Below are 5,666 nucleotides of genomic sequence, written 5' to 3'. Positions count from 1 at the left end.
TTGACTTAGCAGCTCTCCTCCTCTGGGGAGGAGCCCAACTGCTCCTGGTCTAGCTGTCTTCTACAGTCAGAGAAGAGGTTTCATGCTAGGCGGGGTTGGAGCCAGGGCTTGTCTGCGTCTGAGCTGGGGGGAATGGAGGTCTTCCATGCAAGGGCTCTGTGACTACCTGTCTGTATCTTTTGGAGCAAACTAAGGGCCTGGGAATGCCCCCAGACTGGCCCCCTTACTCTGACTGGGGGCAGGGCCGGGCTGGACAGCAGCTTCCTTCCTTCCTCAGCCATGGATCTCCTGCCCCCAAAACCCAAGTACAACCCTTTTCGGAATGAATCTCTATCATCACTGGAAGAGGGGATTCTGGGACCCTTGTCCCCCGGGGAGCTGTCCTTTCCATCTGCCTCTTCCCTGGGACCCATTTTGCTCCCTGTGCTAGGGGATGATAGTCCTACAACTCTTTGCTCTTTTTCCCCCTCAGATGAGCAATTTGAAGCTAGCCAATCCAACTGGGGGGGGGGGCGACTGAGGCCTTCTGAAGAGTCAGGTCAGGGACCTGAGGAGAGGGAAAGAAATGCAGGGGGGGCTGGGCCAGACTCAGGTCCTTCACCTCTTCTCCAGGATATGAACAAACTGAGAGGCGGGCAGAGGACTCGGGCGGAAGGGGGCCAGCTGGGGGGTGAGGAGTGGACTCATCATGGGAGCTTTGTCAACAAACCAACTTGGGGTTGGTTGCATCCCAATGAAAAGATCATGGGACCTGGGGTTTCCTACCTTGTTCGGTGCATGGGTTATGTGGAGGTCCTCCAGTCAATGTGGGCTTTGGATTTCAAGTCACCCAGGGAAGCCATCAGTCTGGTGTGTGAGGCTGTGCCCGGGGCCAAGGGGGCTGCACAGAGGAGAAAGCCCTGTAGCCACCCACTCGGCTCCATCCTGGGGAGGAGTAATCTAAAGTTTGCTGGCATGCCCATTACCTAACTGTTTCTACCAGCAGTCTCAACCTCATGGCTGCAGATTGTAAACAGATCATTGCTAGTCACCACAAGCAGTCAATCTCATTTGCATCCGGTGGAGATCCAGATACTGCAGAGTATGTTGCCTACGTTGCCAAAGATCCTGTCAATTAGAGTCTGCCACATCCTGGAGTGTCCAGAAGGACTAGCACAGGATGTCATCAGCACCATTGGCCAGGCCTTTGAGCTGCGCTTCAAACAATACCTCAGGAACCCACCCAAGCTTGTCACTCCCCACAACAGGATGGCTGGCTTCGATGGCCCGACTTGGGATGAGGAGGAAGAAGAGCCCCCTGACATCAGTACTACAATGACTTCCCAGGGAAGGAGGCCCCTCTCGGGGGAGTGGTAGACATGAGACTTCCTCTTCCAGCCCCCCCTAGCACTCAGGCTTCCAGCCACCTAGGAGCCACTTTGCCCGTTGGACAGATCTCTGGCGGTGACTATGAGGGCCAGAAATAGCTCTCTATTATTTGATGATCCCTCCTGTGTCAATGTTCAGAACCTGGAAAAAGTCTAGCAAGGAGCTGGTATTTCTTCCAAACCTACTACCAGTAGTAGTGCCCCACGTGACCTCTTTGACATGAGTGAAGCCATTTGAAGATGCGCTTCAGGTCCCCCCACCTGCCCCTACAACAGCAATGGCGGCAGCTCCGAGGGGAGCCTTGGTTCCATGGGAAGTTGAGTAGGCGGGAGGCTGAAGGGCAGCTGGGGCTCATTGGGGATTTTCTGGTCTGAGTATGTTGTTACTGGCCTGCAGAGTGGCCAGCCCAAACATTGGCTGCTTGTTGATCCTGAAGGAGTGGTTCCGACAAAGGATCACCTATTCGAAAGTGTCAGTCACCTCATCAGCTACCACAAGGACAATTACCTACCAATCATCTCTGCAGGGAGCGAGCTGTGTCTTCAGCTACCAGTAGAACGGAAGCTATAACTGATCTGATTCTGTTTTCAATCTTCTTTTAGCCTCCAGGACGCTCCCTTTCACTTTTCTGGTCCCATCTGGGGGGGGGGGAGGAATGTTATGGTTGCAGCACTCTGTGATATCTGTAACTGACCTGAATCCTTGGGTTCAGGTCCTGGAGGACGGATTAATCCTTCTCTTCTACAAGAGTATTAGTGCCCGTGCCAGCCTCATGGACCTTGGCAAGACCCCCTAACGAGAAAGAGGAGTCTTAGGGACAATTCCAGTGGAATGGGGTTTTTCTTCAAAGGGATAAAATTCTATCCCTTCTCCAGTGTTTAAAACCTTGTGCCTTTGACCATGCGCCAGGTCCAAATCAGTTTTATGCAAAGTTTATCTGTGGGCTAGAAATGTTTGATACTCTGCCTCTAGAATCATGTTCCCCCAGCCCTCCTTTAGCCTGGTTCCACCAGACTGGATTTGGAAGACAAGGGACAGATTTGGTTGCTCGTCCTTCATCAAAGAAGATGTTTAGTCCTCAGAGCCTAGCCCAGAACACCACTTCCTGGCCAGGGGAGGTGAATGTCCAGCCCCCAATTCTCCCCTTTGTCACATACACAGCCAGGCCCTGGCCAGGCCTCCCTACTCCAGGGGTCTGTATATATATTTCGTAAACATCCATCTCCCCCTCACCCCCATCATTGCATGCACATTTCCTACTTTACAGCCAAAGTGTAGCCAGCCCCTTGTCGCCTCTCCAACTCCTTTGAGTTGGACAGTGAATCCAGTGTTTGGTTCTTCTATACAGTCAACTCTCAATTTTCTGCGTTAATTTGAGGGGTAATGGTTAATCTATAACTGTGGATAATTCTCATATACTTTTTTAAATTTAGTTTGGGAAGTTATAGTTTTTGCAACTGAATTATTTCCTAATTTTGTCTTGCTTGAGCACAAAAGTTATCATTATACATATAGCACCTTTTTATTTTTTCAAAGACTTCATCTATTATATCATTTTACCATCATAATAAGTCTGTGAGATAAGTAGCATAGGCATTATTATCTCCATTTTACAATTGAGAAAACCGATGCATAGAGGTTAGGTGACTGTTGAAAGCCACATAGACAGTAAATGGCCAGGACTGAAACCAGACCTCATCTTAGCCTAGGAAAAGGCTGGAATTTAACTTTGCTGCAGATAAGCCTCAGAGAGGAGCATTTAAATCAATGTATTTATTGAGAACCTGTTGCTGGACAATGGGAGGAATACAGAAGAGATTGAAGATAATCCTTCTAAGGAGTTGTGGTTAATGGAGAGTTGACTGTATCTTTATCTCCTATTTCTTTCTCCTACCCTTGTTTTGTTATACCAAAGGGAAATGTCATTAAATGTCATTATTTCTTTTATCATAAAAAACTAAAACTGTTTATATATATATCATATATATATATACATATATTTATCATAGCTTTTTATTTACAAAATGTATGCATGGGTAATTTTTCAATACTGACCCTTGCAAAACCTTCTGTTCCAACTTTTCCCTTCCTTCCCCCCCACCCCCTCTTGAAGATGGCAGGTAGTCCAATACATGTTAAATATAAATCCAATATACATATATATATTATACAGTTATCTTGCTGCACAAGAGAAACTGGATCTAGAAAGTATAAAAAAAAAACCTGAGAGGGAAAACAAAAATGAAAATAAACAATAACAGAAAGAGGGGAAATGCTATGTTGTAGTCTACACTCATTTCCCATAGTTCTCTCTCTGGGTGTAGCTGATTCTCTTCTTTATTGAACAATTGGAACTGGTTTGAATCATCTCATTGTTGAAGAGAGCCACATGATGATAATATCTAATATACATGTAAAATCATGTAAAAAATTTCCATATTAGTAATTTTTTTTTTGCAGGAAAAAATCAAACAAACAAGCAAAAAAAAAAAAAAAAAGAAAGTGAAAAATAGTTTGCTTTGGTGTGTATTCAGATAACATTAATTCTTTCTCTAGAGGTGGATAGCATTTTCCATCATGAGTCCTTTGGGATTGTTTTAGATCATTGTTTTGCTGAGAATAGTTAAGTATTTCACAACTGATCCTCCATAAAATATTGCTATTACTATGTACATTGTTCTCCCAGTTCTGCTCATTTCAGTTTGTATCAGTTTATGTAAATCTTTCCAGGATTTTCTGAAATAATCTTACTTGTAACTTATTTTAATTAGTCATTCTTGCTAAATAGGTGCTATATAAGTGTTTCAATACTGCTGCAACTCTAAATATTCACTTTCTGAACAAGGCTCTAGTTGCTCTGCTTTAGTTACAGTTCTGTAGCTATATATTGATGAGCAAATAGTAGGTACTTTCATGGATTTCTATGGCCCTTCAAAAGACATTAACTAGTATTATTTATTGGTGATCAATTATGTTACTTATAGTTCTTTCCACCAAGACTTCAACTGTTATCCATCTTCACACCTTGTACAATTCATGTCTATTCTGTGATATAGTAGATATGACATTGGATACGGAATGAAGAGAACATGGGTTTAAAACTCACCTCTAACTTCGAATACATTATTGAAACTTTGAGGAGTTTCACAACAGGAACCTTTATTTGGGATATTAAGGGACTTAGCTGAAGATAGGTAATGGAGTGTAGAGGGCCAAATCAGATAAGAATGGAAAGGCAGATCACATATTACTCACCTGGGGGCCAGGGCTGATCACTCCAAAGCACGACCTGGTGTGGCAAGGAAAGCAGAGAACTAAGGGTATTGCTAGAAAGTTTCTGGTCTTCAAAGTCTGGCAGAAAGCAAGAGTGAGAGGCTGTTCCTATCACTTGGAGAATTATATTAAACCAAACTTTCATGTTCAATCACTTGATAGAGAGTGAGAGTTAGAGCATGTTCATATTACTGTTACTCCTTGGGAAATTATTTATTCCACTCGGAGACTTGGGTTTTGGAAAGCTTTGGGATCAGGATTATTCAGGTGTATTATTGAGAGGAATAGGGCCCCATTCAGTGTCATTTATTTCTTATCCCTGAGTTCATTGGCAGGAGGATGCCAACAAGCTAGGAAATTGGAAGTTTCTAGTCAATTAGGTTCCAGGCACTGGTGATTGTAGATATGGGGGATTTCAGAGAAAAGGTGAGACCAAAAAGAAGGGACCATGACTAGAGCATGGATAGTTTACTAGAAGAAGGAAGCTAGGCATCCCCTCTTCCTCTTACCTCTCTGAGTAAAACAAAACGAAAACAAAAATAAACAAAAAAGAAACCCCCAAACATTTCAATAATATTGTTACTGAATAAATCACTTTAAACCTCAGTTTCCCCCTCTGCAAAATAGGGATAAGAATAGCTGTTATACCTCTCTCAGGGTTGCTATGAGTTCAATTCAGGTATGGTATATAAAGTGCTTTTGCAAATATGTACTATATTAATGCTGATTATTATTATTCCACACAGAGGATTGAGTTTTAGGAATTGATCTAACATTACTTTTTGGCCTTACATTTCAAGGCCTCTGCAATCTGGCAATAATCTGGATTATAGTTAATTCTTTATTTTTAGAACTCTCTCCTTTCTCTTAGGTCTTGCTTACTTATACTATCCTCTATGCTTAGAAAGAATGTTGAGGTTTTTTTCTTCCCTTCAAGGCCCAGATTAGGTGTGCTTTTTCCTATGAAGGCTGCTCTTCACCCTACTAGTTTAATTTTTTTTTTTCAGATTTTCTTATAGCAGTTT

General features: G+C 43.2%; 1 pseudogene; it reads left to right on the top strand.

Annotated features, from left to right (window-relative positions):
* Positions 1 to 279: 279 nt before the first annotated feature.
* LOC141542747 (SHC-transforming protein 1 pseudogene) lies at positions 280 to 1,938 on the top strand (annotated as a pseudogene).
* Positions 1,939 to 5,666: the final 3,728 nt, after the last annotated feature.

This window comes from Sminthopsis crassicaudata, chromosome 5, assembly GCF_048593235.1.
Source record: "Sminthopsis crassicaudata isolate SCR6 chromosome 5, ASM4859323v1, whole genome shotgun sequence".
NCBI classification, from domain to species: Eukaryota; Metazoa; Chordata; class Mammalia; order Dasyuromorphia; family Dasyuridae; genus Sminthopsis; species Sminthopsis crassicaudata.
The sequence above is the reverse complement of the archived record's forward strand: the minus strand, read 5'-3'. Positions and strand labels throughout refer to the sequence as shown.